General features: G+C 41.1%; 1 protein-coding gene and 1 pseudogene across 2 annotated transcripts in view; one reads left to right on the top strand and one right to left on the bottom strand.

The window, feature by feature from the left end:
• Nucleotides 1-18,107, top strand: part of PITPNC1 (phosphatidylinositol transfer protein cytoplasmic 1) — a 254,872-nt gene that overhangs the window by 11,989 nt on the left and 224,776 nt on the right. The gene's annotated exons all lie outside the window — the stretch shown is intronic.
• Nucleotides 10,486-10,603, bottom strand: LOC117309903 (5S ribosomal RNA; annotated as a pseudogene).

Raw genomic sequence — 18,107 nt, 5'->3', positions numbered from 1 at the left:
TAGTTCTATCCCAATACACACACACACACACACACACACACACACACACACACACACACCCCTTAAAGATTAAATAACTTGTTCAGGATTATCAAAGGAAATAGTTGGGGGGAGGTAGTTCTTCTGTTCCAGTTAAGCTAAGAGAGTGGTCCATAAGCTTTATCTCCTACTGAAGAATCAGTTTTATTCAAGTATTAAACCAAGTGACGTTCCTCAGTTTAACTTTGATAAATGAATCATACTCCTCTTTGAAAAGAAGTTTTGTAGTTCATGCTCTAAAAAGAGAACCACCCCTACACTTTGAGAAATTATTCCTTTTAATGGCAGTGACAGCCTTTGGCTTTCATAGACATCTTTAGCCGAGATGTTCACTGATAAGCACCTGTAGGTTTCTGAAAATTAGTATCTGGAAATAACAATGGGAACAGACAAGTGACACCATGTTTCTGGCACATTTCGTTGAAAACTTAAACCTCTTTCACATGGAGGTAAGCAAACTGGAGGGTATGAAAAATGATCAAAATGTATTAGTCAGCACTGTGTACTTTCCCTTCCTGCTGAGAAGGCGGCTCCTTGGAAACTTGTGTCTCACCTTTACTAGCATTGCCTCACAGGCAGTTTACAAACCACATGCACAAATTCATATTGCTCCTGTAGAGTCACACCTCATGTGGGCTAAAATAAAATTTTTAACTTGATAAGATTATTATTCTGAAAATGGAGCTATAAAAGGCTTTTTTAAAATTAAAAATTGTCCTCCAAAGACATTTACCGTTATCAGGAATGTTCAAAACAATGAAAAAAATCCAAACAAACCTGTCTTAAATTTTACGGCAGAGATTCAGAGATGTTTTGCTCTGTGTCAACACTATGGAAATAAACATGTAATGCCCTAAAATGAACTATTTGAAGGGGAGAACACTTAATTGGATGTGTAATTCAGGTCAGTTTTTTAAAATAATTTTTAAAAAATTATGGTAAAACATATTACATAAAATTGCCATCTCAACTTTTTGGTTTTCTTCCCACACTGCGCGGCACGCGGGATCTTAGTTCCCTGACCAGGGATCGAACCCTCGCCCCCTGCAGGGGAAGTGTAGAGTCTGGACCGCCAGGGAAGTCCCCGTAACTATTTTTCTTAAACTTATTATTTTTAATTTTTATTTTATTTTATTTATTTATTTAGTTAGTTTTGGCTGTGTTGGGTCTTCGTTGCTGCACGTGGGCTTTCTCTAGCTGCTACTTTTTGTGCGGTGCACGGGCTTCTCATTGCGGTGGCTTCTCTTGTTGTGGAGCACAGGCTCTAGGTGCACGGTCTTCAGTAGTTGTGGCACGAGGGCTCAGTAGTTGTGGCACACGGGCTTAGTTGCCCCGCGGCATGTGGGATCTTCCCAGACCAGGGATCAAATCTGTGTCCCCTGAATTGGCAGGCGGGTTCTTAACTACTGAGCCACCAAGGAAGTTCTTAACTATTTTTTAAGTGTAGAATTCGGTGACATGAAGGGCATTCACATTTTTGGCCAGCCATCACCACCATCCATCTTCAGAACTCTTTTCATCTTGTAAAACTGAAACTCTGTACCCATAAACAATAACTCCCTATCCACCTCCCTGCAGCCCATGGCAACCACCATTCTACATTCTATGAGTTTTCTGTTCTAGGTGTCTGGTCAGCATTTTTTTCTTTCCTTTAAAGCATTGGTTATATTACTTTATCATTAAACTCATACATCATTTCCTGAAGCAAACTTAATAAAACTTGAAATAACAGAAGGTAACTAGAAATATTTTCTGAATTCTGCCTTCTTTCAAAGGAGGAAAATGACAAGATGGACCTGTATCCATATTTTGGGTGGCATTAATGACTCAATTTAGTGACCTATACCTTTGTAGCAACAGCTGGAGTGCCTGACAGTTTTAATTCAGGAGTCCTACTATATTGTCATTTAAGACAAAAAGTGCATTTTTGCTTGGAATACTTACTAAGACAGGAAGAAGTACCAGTGCATTTTAGAAGTATTTCCAACAACGTTGTCACTGACAAGTGTTCTTCAATTAAAGTAGAAGACAGAATATTTGATTAATGATAATGCTTTATTCCTGTACCAGGTGGAAACAGACATCAATTGGACTCTTTTTCTAAATAAAGAAGTACAGTTAAAATGTTAGCTTTTTTTTTTTTTTTTTTAGGATTTGATAAATATTTAACTCAGGAGAAAAAACTAATTTATTATTATGATGGCTTATTAACAAGTTAACTTTGCAACATTTTCATTGTTGTCAATTCTCTTAGTGATGTCTGTAGGTAGAGTTTTCAACTCACTAGCCAACAACCTGGATTTCATTAGATTTTTTAGGATTATAGTCCTGCCGCTCTCAAGGAGCAGTTTGTGTCCTGCACTGTCCAAGAAAGTAGTGGGTTGTAGAAAAATGTTGGTCTCCAGTCTGAGAACTTTCCAGTGTGCCTGGGCCACCTTACAGATGTCTGTTTAATCTCTAATGCACCCGAAATAGTAGACATCTGCAAAACAAAGTCACAGAAAACAACACTCTTGTTAAAGTAGTAATTAGCAGTTTAACCAAATAGAAAAACAACACTGGATAGATGTTTAAGAAAACAAGACTTGTAATCACCTCCTTGTATGGACAGGTAGTTCTGAAGACAGGGGTTATCACTAAAGTTTGTATTTGAATCCCTGGACATGTCTTCTGAGATGTGTGAGTTCCCTGTGGTTTGTACCCTCTTGACATGGGCCTTCATCAGGAAAATTTTGCTGAGTTTACCCTGACCTGAAATAATGATGATGAAGATGCTGGAGCCGATGAAAAGACAAATAAAGCCATTCATGTCACCTAACATTTATCATCATTTTGGGCTATTTCAGCCTCCATTAAAGTGACATGGTGGATAAAAGTGGTTTTCTCAATGCTTGAAAAATGCTGTGAAAATAGATGGTTCTTTTGCTCAATGAGACAGGTTTAAAGATACGAAATAGAGTTATTTAATCCCCCCCCAAGTGCAAAGAGTTTGGTAACTAGAATTGTCTTTAATCATTGGGGTACAGACTGTACTGTGTACACTGGAGCCCCGAATCCTGGACTATTGAAGGCTATGACGAATGCTTCTTTTTTGGATGTTGTGTTTTTGTTGCTCATAAAGAGGCATCGTGCTCAAAATGAAAAACCTTTAGATTCAGGCTTCAATAGTTCACCTCTTTGGGATTGTGTCTGATGGAAACTTGGATGCAGCTGACTGTAATTATGTTTTTTTCAGCAGTATGACATATAGTGCTGCAGAGATGGGTGTTCTTAGAGATTTCTTGCCAAGACTGGCTGAAAAGGAGTTTGGTTATTGTTTTCTTAAAAAATAGTAATTAGGCTATTAGTTGTCCAAATGGAATAACCCCCTAAAGCCTTTTCAAGAAACACACTTCCAAAAGGGTCAAGTATATTTAAAATTAGCCATTATTTACATAGTGTTCAGCCTTCTGCCTTAGCTCTTTTAGGAGGTTTTTGTTTGTTTGTTTGTTTTAATGTTGGTTATATCTGTCAGAAACCATCTTTTTTTTTTTTTTTTTTTGCGGTACACGGGCCTCACACTGTTGTGGCCTCTCCCATTGTGGAACATAGGCTCCGGACGCGCAGGCTCAGCGGCCATGGCTCACGGGCCAAGCCGCTCCGCGGCATGTGGGATCTTCGCGGACTGGGGCACGAACCCGCGTCCCCTGCATCGGTAGGCGGGCTCTCAACCACTGCACCACCAGGGAAGCCCAACCATCTTATTTTTTAAAGGGGTTCAGTAATGGTTCTCATATCAAAAGCAGCCAAATCCCTGGCATCATAGGAAGCTTCATCATAGATTCATCTGTTTTTCATCTGCAGAACGGCTGCATTCAGTGTTGTCCTGGCCTTTGGACAGTCTCTTCTGTGGATCTGGAGAAGGAACTGCGCACGGGTCTTGCAGGCCTCTATCTTTGAGAATACTCAAGAGCAAAGGAAAAAGAAGCAGTTAGAAATGGTGGCCAGGGCTAATGGACTGTGCTTCTGGGATGGAGCCCAGGCCTATGTTTGTGACCACTGGGCTCAGGATTTGCCTTGGTGTCTCTCAGATCCCCAGATGAGGTAGAACCTGTTCACCCAGATGCAGACTCACTCGGCCCTGCCACATGCCACCCCACGACACACCTTTTGGGTGTGTCTCATCTTAAAGCTGGGTGATCAGCTTTCTTTCCCGTTGGTTGGGTCTTTTTGAATGGCAAATCAGCCGTACCTTACAAAGTTCATCTTTTAAGTCCTGGTAATCAGCCCACCTCTCACGGGGAGTATCATGCCTGAAAAGAGGCCTCATCACTTTCAAACATGATTTTCCTTTCATTTTCCTCCACCCTTTCCTTGGCATTTTATCTCCTGGAGCTAAAGTACCTATATTGCCCTAACTCGGGGTTTCTGGCTTAGGGTGGTGCAGTATGGTGAGGCCTTGCTGATTGATAGCCATGAATTGATTTAGGAAGACTGGATTTTCTTGTGCCTCAGTTTCCTCAACTTTCAATACCCCTCTTTTTAAATTTTTTATTTCTCATACAAGTTTAAAGGTTACAGTTATTTATAGTTATTACAAAATATTGGCTATATTCCCCGTGTCGTACAATACATCCTTGAGCCTATCTTATATCCAGTGGTTTGTACCTCCCACTCCCCCACCCCTATATTTCCCCTCCCTGCTTCCCTCTCCCCACTGGTAACCACTAGTTTGTTCTCTATATCTGTGAGTCTGCTTCTTTTTTGTTATATTCACTAGTTTGTTGTATTTTTAGATTCCACATATAAGTGATATCATACAGTATTTGTCTTTCTCTGTCTGACTTATTTCACTTAGCATAATGCCCTCCAAGTCCATCCATGTTGCTGCAAATGTCAAATTTTCATTCTTTTTTATGGCTGAGTAGTATTCCAGTACCCTTCTTTTTGCCTCCATGAGGGGCTGATCACATGACATACAAGCCCATTCAGCAAATGTAAGGGACAGTGATAATTGTCCAAGTGTGGATGCTGTGTGAATACCTGGTAATCATGCATTCCCTGAGCTGTGCATGAAATCACACGGTCTCACACCTTTAAATACCTTTATTTTAGAAGTCCATCTAGTACAATATTCATTTTTGGAGTCTGTACTTTCCAAATGGCCCGTGGGAAGGAATCCTGAGGTGTCCAGAGGATCTGAGTTTGTCCTGTGGGAACGTTATGTCATAGTAACACATGCTTAAGGATTAGTTTATTTCCAGCCCTGCAGAAGCTATAAATTGCTTCCTAAAATTTTATTCTCCAACACCGTGATGTTTATGTTGCTATGGTGGTATGTCTCTTGCTTGGGTGTGAAGGTTACCATTGGAAATAGATAGGCCAAAATAACAGCTTAACAGGTGGCTGTGCTTTGTGAAGTTGTTTGTAAAACTATTTTATGAAGTCCAGTGCAAGTAAATCACCCAACTGTGCCCTTTACTGTATTTTGTATTTGAGCACATTCTTTTTTTTTTTCTTAACGCATTCTTCCTCTTTCCATTTTAAATATATATAGACTATTCCCCTTTTTCAAGCAGCACCAAGCTGATTTCCTGTAGTAACACAAGGCAAGATTCCAGCTCATTTTATTTAGCAGTGGACGTCCTTTCCTTATTTTCTGTAGTTGGAACCCTCCTCCTAAAAATAACCCTTCTTGTTTTTACTGTGCTTCTTTTTGTACCTCCTGTGCTCTTTATTTAAATAAACCTCTTTTTAATATGCCACTTGCATATATATGTACCTACACACATATATGTATACACATACATATAGGTATATATATTTCCCTGTAAGGTATAATCCTTAGTGAATGTGGTAATAGAAATTGTTTCCATTGACCTGTCATTAAGCTGTCACCTGTTATTTATGATCATTTTCTTTGGAGATAAAATTTAGAGAGAACCTGAGTGTTAAACCAGTTCAGCTTCCTACCCACTGTAAGAATCTTCTATAATAATCTTGCATGGCAATCATCTTGCCTTTTAGCTTAAATACCAGCATGGCAGGGTGCTTGCTCTTCTGTGATATAACATCTATGATTGTCCACTTTGATGTGTTAGAAGATGCTTTTTTTTTTGGCTGAGCGGCTTGTGGGATCTTAGTTCCCTGACCAGGGATCAAACCCAGGCCACCAGCAGAGGAACTGGGGAGTCCTAACCACTGAACCACCAGGGGATTCCCAGAAGATGCTCTCTTATGTTTAATTGATGTCTGCCTCCCTAGAACTTTCATTTTCCTGTCTATGGTGACACAAACACAAGCCACTTCCACATGCTGGCTCTTTAAATATTTAGAGAAAACTATAATGTTGTCCTTTGGTTTTCTCTTTTGCTGGCTTAATATCCACAATTCCCTCAACAATTCGCCTTAGGAAATGGTTTCAGACTCCCTCCCCAATCTGTTGGACCTCCTCTGTTATTGCCCTTTCAAAAATATTGAATGCGGTGCTCTAGAGCAAGGGTCAGTAAGCTTTTTCTGTAAAAAGGCCAGATAGAAATATTTTAGAATTGCAGGCTATAAGATTGCAACAACTCAACTCTGACCTTGCGACATGAAATCAGGAGGAGACAATACGTAAATGAATGGGCATGGCTGTGTCTGGTAAAATTTTATTTATGGACCCTGAAATTTGAATTTCATATAATTTTCAAATGTCATGAAATATTATCCTTTCGCCTTTTTTCAACCCACGCATAGCTAGCTCGTGGGCCGTACAAAAAGAGGTGTGGGCCAGGTTGGGCTCAAGATATTATCGGAGGACCAGTACTGAAAATATGGGAACTGTTACTTCAGCACCTTATGCTATGTTGATGCTTTAGTATTAGCATTGTCATTTTTGGAAGCTGCATCAGACTGCTGGCTGACACGGTTATCAGTTCACCTTCGTCTTATCCACGTGATTCTTCGGGCAAAGCTAAGTGTCTCCATCCGGTGTGTCTGAGGCCTACAACAACAAGCAGCCTTAGAGTGATAACAACCATTACCGTAGGACTTTGAAATGTAAATGTGATGAATGGCATCTGCTGATTTCAAGTTTGACAAAACGGTTTTGGTTCTTGCTTTTGTTATTTACCGTATTAGCTACTCCTCTTAATTTAGTGCTAGGTGTGATAAGCATGCCTTTCTGTCTTCATCCAACAACACAGCGACTTTTCAGTCCAATCCAAATCCTAAAATATAGGTCATAGCTGCTCACCTTGGTTGCAGAAACCAGTAAGCACTTGGGTAGAGAGATGAAGCCTTCAGTTATATTAATAAGCTTAAGAATGGATGATTCTCCACTTCCTCATTAGTTTTAATTTTAAAAATAAGGTTCTCATGAAATTTTTTTGAAACAGTTTAACCAAGATTATAATTTACCATGCAGAGGAGAAAATTCAGTAAATGGCGAAGCCGATTTTTTTTTTTAGTGCCTAAATGTTTAATTAAAATTATATATTTCTCTATGTGGACATTTACTTAAGAAGGCTTTGCTTTTTCACAAGAAAGGGGAAAACACAGAGGGCCAATGTTTGTGGAACATTCTAGTGTGGCAGGATCACTGTGTTAATTATCTCATTTCATCTTTGCAGTCATCCTCCAAGGTGGATCCTAATATCTTCATTTTACAGATGTCAGAGAATCAGTGGCAGATTTGGATTCCAATCCAGGGCTCTTTGGCTACAAATTTCCATTTGCTTTCTCCAACACCATTGCTTTCCACAGCCAAAGAGAAGTTGACATTCATTCATCATCAAGTTACTTGTATTAATTTAGACAGTTGATTCTAAAATGGATATATGTTCCTGAATTAATTACTGGAATGATACATTTCTAGAGTATATATCCCAGAAACTGTGATATAAAATAAAAATATTGATTTCCTTAGTGGAAAAAGAGTGTTCAAGTTAAAACTATTTGCTTTTGCCGATCTTTGGTAAAACTGGAAACATAGATACAATTTTCGATGACCTACAGCAATTATAAATCTTGAGGGTAACCTTAATTGTTTTTAGAAAGCTTGTCTGTTTATCTAGACCGTATCTTGCAAAAAAGGCACTTCAAGATGTCATTATATGAATATTCAGAAACTAATAGAGTCTAGATGAGAATGTGTGATAATCTAAAGATATCATTTAAGTCGGGGCTTTAAAAATATATTACTTCGGGCTTCCCTGGTGGCGCAGTGGTTGAGAGTCCGCCTGCCGATGCAGGGGATACGGGTTCGTGCCCCCGTCCGGGAAGATCCCACATGCCGCGGAGCGGCTGGGCCCGTGAGCCATGGCCGCTGAGCCTGCGCGTCTGGAGCCTGTGCTCCGCAACGGGAGAGGCCACAACAGTGAGAGGCCCGCGTACCATAAAAAAAAAATATATATATATATAACTTCAAGTGAAGAACAAGCCTCATAAACAAGTTCCTTACAATTTCCTATGGTCTAATTCCACCTTATCCCAAGTCCTTAAAAGCAGATTTATAAAAGGGAGAGGAAACAACTTTTCAGAATAAAAATTTGAAGCTCTCAAAGTAAAATATATTGATATTTTAATTGTATGAAATTGTTATGTATGAAATTGTATGAAATGGATTCTTTAATAATAGCTGGTGCTGGGACTGTCAAAACCTTTGCTGAAATTATTCCATGAGGAAGCTGGTTTATGGCTTTCTGGAGCTGGTGGCCGCTCATGCTTTAGTTTATAAGTTCCTTGGAGGGTTGTGATTGTCATTGCCTCTATTTTAACTCCCCATAATTTTCTGTAATGGTATTTTGCACACTGAGGTTGCTTAGTTAAGGTTGACTACCAACTTATGGTCATTTAAATTCAAATCCAATTTTTGTGTTGATTGTGGTTTGAAAAACAGAAAAAAAAGTATATTTATTGCTCTTGTAAATGTTTTGTTTTTTTATTGAATATTGAATAGATATGAAGCAATACACCCACGAACCTATTGCCCAGCTTAATAAGTAGAATGATACAAGTTCACTGAACACTGTACATGCCCCCAGTGATCCCAGGCTCTCTATACATGTGGCATCCCAGAGGAGGTAGTCTTCAACAGCTTGCTGGGTTCTTTTCTATTAACTTTTTGTATTGAGATATAATTCACATAACATAAAGTTCATTCTTTTAAATAAGTATACAGATCACTGGTTTTAGTATATTCACAAGTTTGTGCAACCATCACCGCTTTCTTATTCTAGAACATTTCTATCACTCGGAAAGAAATCCTGTCCCCATTGTCAGTCACCCCTCACTCCCCACTTTGCCTAGCCCTTGGCAACCATTGATCTACTTTCTATATTTATGGGTTTCCGTATTCCAGATATTTCATATAGATGGAATCATACAATATATGGTTTTCTGTGTCAGCTTCTTTCCCTTAGCATAGTGTTTTCAAGATTCATCCATGTAGCATGAATCAGTACTTCATTCTTTTTTATGGCCGAATAATATTTCATTGTATGGATATATCACATTGTGTTCATACAGTTATCAGTTGTTATCAATTGTTTCCACTGTTGGGCTATTATGAATAATGCTGCTATGAATATTCGTGTCTGGGCTTTTGTTTGAACAACTTTCACTTCTGTTGGATATATACCTAAAGGTGGAATTACTGGGTTGTATGGAAATTCTGTTTAACTTATTGAGGAACTGCCAGAATGTTTTCCACAGTTGATGCACTGTTTTATATTCCTACTAGCTGTGTATTAGTGTTCTAGATTCTCTGCATCCTAGCCAATACTTGTTACTTTCTGTCTTTTTGATTCTAGTCATCCTTAGTGGGTGTGCAGTAGGATCTCAGCATGGTTTTGATTTGCATTTCCTTAATGACAATCATAATGTTGGACATCTTTTCATGTGCTTATTAGCTATTTCTCTATCTTTGGAGAAATTTCTATTCAAGTTATGTGTCTTTTTATTGTTGGGTTCTAAGAGTTCTTTCTGTATTTTGGATGTTAGACCCTTATCAGATAACATGATTTGCACAAATTTTCTCACATTCTGTGGGCTCTTGTTTCACTTTCTTGATAGTGTCCTTTGAAGCACAACAGTTTTAAATTTTTATTAAGTCCAAGGTACTTTTTCTTTTGCTTTTGGTGTAATATCTAAGAAATCGTTCCCTAAGCCAATGATCCAGTGCCACAAAGATTTATACTTATGTTTTCTTCTAAGAGTTTTACCACTTAAGCTCTTACATTCACGTCTTTGGTCCATTTTGAGTAGATTTTTGAGTATGGTATCGGGTAGTGGTCCAAATTTATTCTTTTGCATGTGGATATCCACTTTGTCCTAGCACCATTTTTTTTTTTTTTAGCTGTGCTGCACAGCTTGCAGATCTTAGTTCCCCGACCAGGGACTGAACCCAGGCCCCAGCAGTGAAAGCGCCAAGTCCTAACTACTTGACCGCCAGGGAATTCCCAGCACCACTTTTTTTTTTTTTAAAGCCTACAGCACCTTGTATTCACATTTGGTCTCCCATCCAAGTACTAACCAGGCTGACCCTGCTTAGCTTCCGAGATCAGACGAGATCAGGTACATTAAGGGCGGTATGGCCATAGATTCCACATCATTTCTGAAAAGACTGTGTTTCCCCATTGTATTGCAGAGCTTGATCTTTTTATTTATTTATTTTTTTTGAGGTACGCGGGCCTCTCACTGTTATGGCTTCTCCCGTTGTGGAGCACAGGCTCCGGACGCGCAGGCTCAGCGGCCATGGCTCACGGGCCCAGCTGCTCCGCGGCATGTGGGATCTTCCCAGATCGGGGCACGAACCCCTGTCCCCTGCATCGGCAGGCGGACTCTCAACCACTGTGCCACCAGGGAAGCCCGAGCTTGATCTTTTTTACTGAACATTTTGATCTTGAGATTGATGCATATAATTCATTCACTTTTATGGCTGCCGTAATGTATTTAATTCATTCTTTGACCCATAGTGGGTTGTTCCCAGAGTTTTGCTTTTCTACACACTGTTGCTGGGAACATACTTAAACATGTTTTTTATTACCCACATGTGAGAGTGTCTTTCTAGGGAATATGACTAGGGGTGTAGAGTTATGCACATGTTTCCCAAAGTGATTGTAATATTTATGCTCCTATCAGCAATGTATAAGAGTTTATATCCAGGAAAACTCAGCTTTTAAACGTTCTCTTTGTTAGTGTCTCCTTGAATAGTTACTACCGAAAGGAAAGAAGTAGTATTTGCAAGTGAAATTTGCCTCTTAGGCTTCTACTATTTTATTAGCAAGAATTATTATTATTTTAAAATTTTTTATTTATTTATTTATGGCTGAGTTGGGTCTTCGTTGCTGCGCGCGGGCTTCTCTCTAGTTTGTCTAGTGGGGGCTACGCTTCCTTGAGGTGCGCGGGCTTCTCATTGCGGTGGCTTCTCTTGTTGTGGAGCACGGGCTCTAGGCGCACGGGCTCAGTAATTGTGGCTCGCGGGCTCTAGAGCACAGGCTCAGTAGTTGTGGCACACAGGCTTAGTTGCTTTGCGACAAGTGGGATCTTCCTGGACCAGGGCTTGAACCCGTGTCCCCTGCATTGGCAGGCAGATTCTTAACCACTGCACCACCAGGGAAGTCCAGCAAGAATTATTGTAAGCAAGCAAAAGGCCAGTAGTCGGAGAACCCAGTATCCAGTTAGTATCTCTTTAAATTTGTAAATATCAGTGTGAGGCTTAAACAGATCTTTGGCTCGTTGAGGTGGTGAAGCTTTTGCTAATAGTGAATAAGGGTGTGTGTTCATTAAAGCAACATCACACCAGCCTATTATTACTCTCTTACATAGGGTCTGGGACTAGTATAGTGTAGCAGTTGGCAGAATCAGGGTATCAAGGGGTGAGGAGAGCTGCTTCACTTTCTTGGAACCCGCATATTATAGTTATGCTAAGACAAAATTGTGTCCATGATGATGAGAAACATACCCTATCACATCCTATAGCATCATGTGGAAGGGTTGGCTGACACAAAGTTGGGTAGATGGTACTCAGAACATTGAAGGAGATGGAAATGCTCTCTGCTTGTGATTACAGGGAGTTACACCTGGAAAACACAACAGCTCTATGCTGGACCACCAGTGTGGTCCAGATAGGTGGGTGTCAACAGGGATGGCCATGAGAAGGTGAAGAAAGACCTCTAGAAGGCAGGTGGCTGGGGGGTGAAGGAAGCCTGCCTAGCAGCATCAGAAAAGCATGTGGGGAAGTGCTCCAGCTCAGAGTGGGACTCAGGGACAGGATGTCAGTTACAAAGCAGGAGTGAGGGTTGGGGGAAGAAGAGATGGGCAAGATGCCCCAGCCCTAGGGGCACTTGAGTAGCTCATCAGTTGCTGTATTCAAGAAACTGAAACTCAAATCCAAGAGAAATGGCAACTCAGTCTCAGGAACAAATTGATGTTATGACTAGTGGTATATAGACTGAATGTTTATGGTCTCCCCCACCCCTCACCTTGACGTTAGCCCCAGGATGCCTGGAATTAACCAAGTCCTCCAACTCAACTAGATACTAAAGTCTTGATGACTCCTCACTCATTTGCATCCCTGTAATTATGCTCCTGATCTCTCGTGACCTGGGGAAAGAGAAGAAATTGGAAGATAATAAGTACTGGTATTCCATTTCCTCAAATATTTATCTTTTCACTTAAATTTCTTTTCCCTTTTAGTGTATTGTTTCCCGTTTACATATTTCTTTTTGGTTCCTATCTATTGTTTCTCCATTATAGTTTTCCTCTGCAGTTAGTTGGTTCCTGGATGTAATTTCAGAGTATTTGAGAAGTCGAGAATGATGGAGGAGAAATTGAAAGTGTAGGTACAGAAAGAGATGACAGTGGGGGAATGGAATTTATTGTTCCTTTTGTCCAATGTGAAGCCAAAGCTGGAGGCTAGATCATTCAGAAAGAGAATTCAGTGTTTTCTAAACTACCTGCATATAAGAATGACTTGGTGGCGTGACCTGATTCAGTACTTCTGAGGAGAGGATAAAGAATTTATTTTTTGTTTGTTTGTTTGTTTTTTGCGATACGCGGGCCTCTCACTGTTGTGGCCTCTCCCGTTGCGGAGCACAGGCTCCGGACGCGCAGGCTCAGTGGCCATGGCTCACGGGCCCAGCCGCTCCGCGGCATGTGGGATCTTCCCGGACCGGGGCACGAACCCGTGTCCCCTGCATCGGCAGGCGGACTCTCAACCACTGCGCCACCAGGGAAACCCAAGAATTTGTTTTTTTAGCAAACACTCCCCATGACTATAATAAACCAAATATGGGAATCAAACTTAAACCTTTTTAAAATAAAGCACCCAAGTTGGACCCATTAGTTCGACTATAGAATTACTGAATATTTTTAGTATTGACAGAGAAAAACACTTTATAAAGTGCTTAAATTTATTTACTTACTTATTTATTTATTTATTTATTTATTTTTGCGGTACACGGGCCTCTCACTCTTGTGGCCTCTCCCGTTGCGGAGCACAGGCTCCGGACGCGCAGGCCCAGCGGCCATGGCTCACGGGCCCAGCCGCTCCGAGGTATGTGGGATATTCCCGGACTGGGGCGCGTAACCATGTCCCCTGCATCGGTAGGCGGACTCTCAACCACTGCGCCACCAGGGAAGCCCATAGATTGTAAGTTTCTTAATAACAAGACCCATGTCGCATTCTTCTCCGAATCCCTAGGGTCAGCGCACCCTCTTTTACAGTGAGTCTAAGCCTTTAAGTGTGACATTTAAAAAAAATAATAAATTTATTTATTTATTTATTTTTGACTGCTTTGGGTCTTCGTTGCTGCGCACGGGCTTTCTCTAGTTGCGGTGTGCAGGCTTCTCATTGCGGTGGCTTCTCTTGTTGTGGAGCATGGGCTGTAGGTGCGCGGGCTTCAGTAGTTGTGGCACATGGGCTCAGTAGTTGTGGCTTGCGGACTCTAGAGTGCAGGCTCAGTAGTTGTGGCACATGGGCTTAGTTGCTCCGCGGCACGTGGGATCTTCCCGGATCGGGGCACGAACCTGTGTCCCCTGCATCGGCAGGCGGACTCTCAACCACTGCGCCACCAGGGAAGCCCCCCATACCTATTTTTATTAGAGACTAAATTTCTAACTTGCTCAATTTGTTTGTTTATGGCAGCGCTGCTCTGCCAGTCCTAGGAGAAGACAATTTTACATTTAAATGGAATATTCTAACTTTGCTTAGTAAGTAATGACCTAGAAATTACAGTGCAGGGAAATGGGATTTCAGTGTTTCATGAAAAAAGTTCCTATCAGAAGAGCATCATGTTTTTCATTTTTTGGATAGGTAGGCAGATTTCTACCTGTTCCGTGAAACAGTCTTGTTAGAGGGGGAGGAAACGAAAAAGAAAGGCATTAGCGACCAAGGATGACAGTCATTTTAGGTTTTCTGCTTAATATAATCATGATGAAAATGAATGCCCTCGACCAGAGAAAACATACAGTACTGATGCCTTGGGTTGTGTTCAGAGATCTCTCAGCCTGTGAGAACTTCATGTTACTTGGGTCTAGCTTGGCATTGCAAAGTAACTAGCTCTTTTTATGCCAGCTGATCTGTAAGGGACAGAGGACCACACCTTCTTTGCCCAGATTAACACTGGGTTGAGAATTCAGTGAATTTAAGCGGAGATGGTGGCTTGCAACCACAACTAAAAGCTTGCTTAGAGGGAGAAGGAGAAAAGGAGAGGAAAAATGTGGAAGCAAGAAAGATGGCAATAGGAGGTTGGAAAAGGCTGGCAGCAGGTGCAGGGGATGGAGGGGTACTTGTGGTACATGTGGCGGAGAAGTAGAAGCTCTCTCCGAATTGTTCAATCAGCTCTGTTTCATTGGCACAGATTCTAGAAGTTTCCTAATTCTTGGGTAGAGCATAGATAGGGTGTATTTCGTACGAAGCCAGATTTATATCCAGCAAACATTATCTCAAGTTGCTGTGCCAGACTCATGCATCCTTCTCTGTGTCTTTGTCTCAAGTTTTGTGGATTCGGTACATGCTTTAGATCTCAGAGCTAGCCAGGCTTTCATGCTTGTTTGGGATACTTTCTCGTTTTGACTTTAAAATGGGATCAGGAAAATTCTGAGAAAGGGAAGTCCCTCTTTTTCTCTGAATTACAGAGTAAATGGACTCATGTTAAAAAATCCTTTTATTCCAGAATGATCCACCTCTGGCTGTACATAAAGCACAAAGTTATCAGAGACATTTTCCTTTGTGCTCTGTGGGCCTGACATGAGTCTGCCTTTGATTCCCAAGGGGGTGTCAGGAAAGCACTGCTTTTCAGATTGGAGGTAAAAAAAGGTACTCCATGGAAGGGAATATATTTTATTGATCCATGATTAGTGAGTCTTTTTTATGACATGCTTTGTATTAAATGCGATTTGAAAACCTTCAAAGGAAGATGCGCAGGAATTACTAAGTCACGGCCTGTCGGCATGCCTCCGAACGCAGCCAGAAGCAGGGGAGCAAAAATCTCAGTGTGCAGCAAGATCTCCAAATTCTTGGAGGCACATGACGTGAATCCGTTCAATTTTCTGCTTGTGTTTTTATTTCCAGTGCATTTCCTGACATTTATGTATTTTCTCCTCATAGAAGCACTTATAGTGCCTTGGTACTCAGGCTTATTTTCCAGTATTTCTTCTGATCAAATCAGTAGTCCTCTACTTACATAGTCTGTATGCAGTGGAAGGAAAATCAGAAATGCCTAATGTGGGTCCTAATTCATAAAGAGCCTACTAAGAATCTCACCATCCATGAATAATGCATTGTCCATGAAGTTAACTAGAACATACTCAGCTCCGGTCCATTTGTGGGGAGGGGGCTCTTTTCGGGTCCTTCTGGGTGCACGGGGGAAGGTGGTACTTTGGGAGACCTCTGCACACCTCTCCCTGGCTTCTTCCCTTCCAGGTAGGCTGAGCCTAGGCTTTCTTCTTTATGGTGCTTGTGAGAACTTGGTAGGTGGAAAAAGAACTGCTAGTTTTTCACCCTGTGTTGGATTCATTCACACGTACAGCATAGGATCAATGTCTTTTATCTTGGTGCCAAAGACTTGGGAAAAGCAGATGGTAAATTTCAAAACCCATTTATGTTGTTCCTAACCCCTTTGTATAGCATGGCATTAGGGAAAGAACCAGGTTGCTCTATCAGATGACACCTTATCCAGGTTATGGCTGTTCTTAAATGGCTTTATGTGAAGTCCCACTCTTTTTGTGGTCTTAGAGAAGTTATCTTAAATCTTCCTGTGGCTTAGTTTCCCTACCTCCTTGAAATGTGGCAAAAGTACAGTGTCCATTGGTCTAGTCAGTATTTATCAGGTTCTGGGAATACAGTGGTGAGTGAGCCAGCAAATCCTTCCTTGATGGGGCCTACAGTCTAGAAGGGCCAAGGCAATTAGAGACCTTCCAGAGATAATAACGAGAGGCGAATTCCACATGTAGATGATACATGAGGCCCACAGGAAATGACCTCAAATTGAAGTTAAGATTCACAGTATGAGAGCTTAATATCTGTGAACGCTTGGAACCCAGCAAGGTGAGCTGGTATAACTTGCAGGAAGTATGACTCACTTGTGACTGTAATGAAGAAGGCTTAAACCTAATCATCTGAAGTACCTATATATACTTCGAAAGACTGAAAGGAGAGGCAAGGAAAAATAAAATAAAAATAAAAGGAGAGGCAGAGAGCAAATCAAAACAGCACGTCCCCAGGGCTGTCCCAGGAAGTGAGGAGGTCGTAGACCTTTGACATTGTCCAGCTATCATTACATAGAGTTGGGGGGAGAAAACAAAACAAAATAGGGTTTTGGGGATAGAATGAATTTGAATCCCAGTTTTGCCACTTCTTACTAGGTGCTTGACCTTGGACAAGTCACGTCAACCCTCTGAGCTTCAGTGTGCTCATCTTTTAAAGTGTGCCGAGACAGGGAACTATATTCAATATCTTGTAGTAACCTATAATGGAAAAGAATCTGAAAAAGAATAGAGATATATATACATGTATAACTGAATCACTTTGCTGTACACCAGAAACTAACACAACATTGTAAATCAACTATACTGCAATAAAAAAATAAATAAAAGTGGGCTGAGAAAGAGTGGTCGTGTGGTCGTGCCTCAGTGCCTTCTGTGGCCTGTGCACTTAGCAAATGTGGCTCTTCCCTAAGGGATGAAGCTCAGATTTGAACCCAGCAGCTAGGTCTTAATTCTGTTACTCCCAAGACTTCAGCATCCTTGCCTTTTTTTTTTCTTTTTAAATATGGGAAAGAGTACAAGGAAGAGCTGCATTTTAATTGTATTACTGCTTAACTGCTAATTGTTTTGATAGATTGAAAAAAGTCCATTGATTCTTCGTGGAGGAGTGCTTGCTGGAGAGTGAGTCAGGCGTCTGCGTTAACTCGTTCAGAAGCTTTTTGTGGCATATTGATTTAAAAACCTCCCAACAAGATGGGAGGATCTTATTTAATAGAAATATTGTCAGGATGGCATTGAGATTTGGGTGTGGCTTTCAAATCAAGCAATACAAGTTGAATAAAGGTCTTTTCCCTAACAGACAGAAGAATCTTGATGGACTGGGGAAATACTCACCATCATCTTGCAGGGCTTTGCCTGGGGGAGGTAATATTTGCCTGGAGCACCCTCACCCCCACCAGCAGGCCTGCTGGGGAGAGCTGGTGAAATATGGTCACTTTCAACCTACAGGGTTACGTGGTTTACCTGCGTTGAAAGAAATGGGTGTGCTCCCAACTGTATCTATGTGGGTTTCCATCCTGGGTTCTGGGGTCAAGGGCAAATAGGAGAAGGTTGCTAAAGAAAAGAAGAGAGTTTCTGTTGCTCCTTCAAAAGCAGGCTCCAGATTTGTATTCTCCAGCCTGGAAGGAATATGTGGTCTGAGTCTCACATGAAGAGAGTCGCAGTGTTCCTTCTTGAGTGTCTTGGTCCTTATTTGGATTCAGTGCTGAAACATCCGGATCAGTTTCACAGAAGAGGTTTTGAGTAGATTCCTTGCAGATCTGAAAGTCACACTTCTGTGAAACTGGTTTTAACACCAATCCAAACCCCACTGGTGTTCCTGTTACATTTTACAGCTA

Source organism: Tursiops truncatus, chromosome 20 (assembly GCF_011762595.2).
Source record: "Tursiops truncatus isolate mTurTru1 chromosome 20, mTurTru1.mat.Y, whole genome shotgun sequence".
In the NCBI taxonomy this organism is placed as follows: Eukaryota; Metazoa; Chordata; class Mammalia; order Artiodactyla; family Delphinidae; genus Tursiops; species Tursiops truncatus.
Note: the sequence above shows the minus strand (reverse complement) of the source record. Positions and strands in the feature narration are given on the sequence as shown.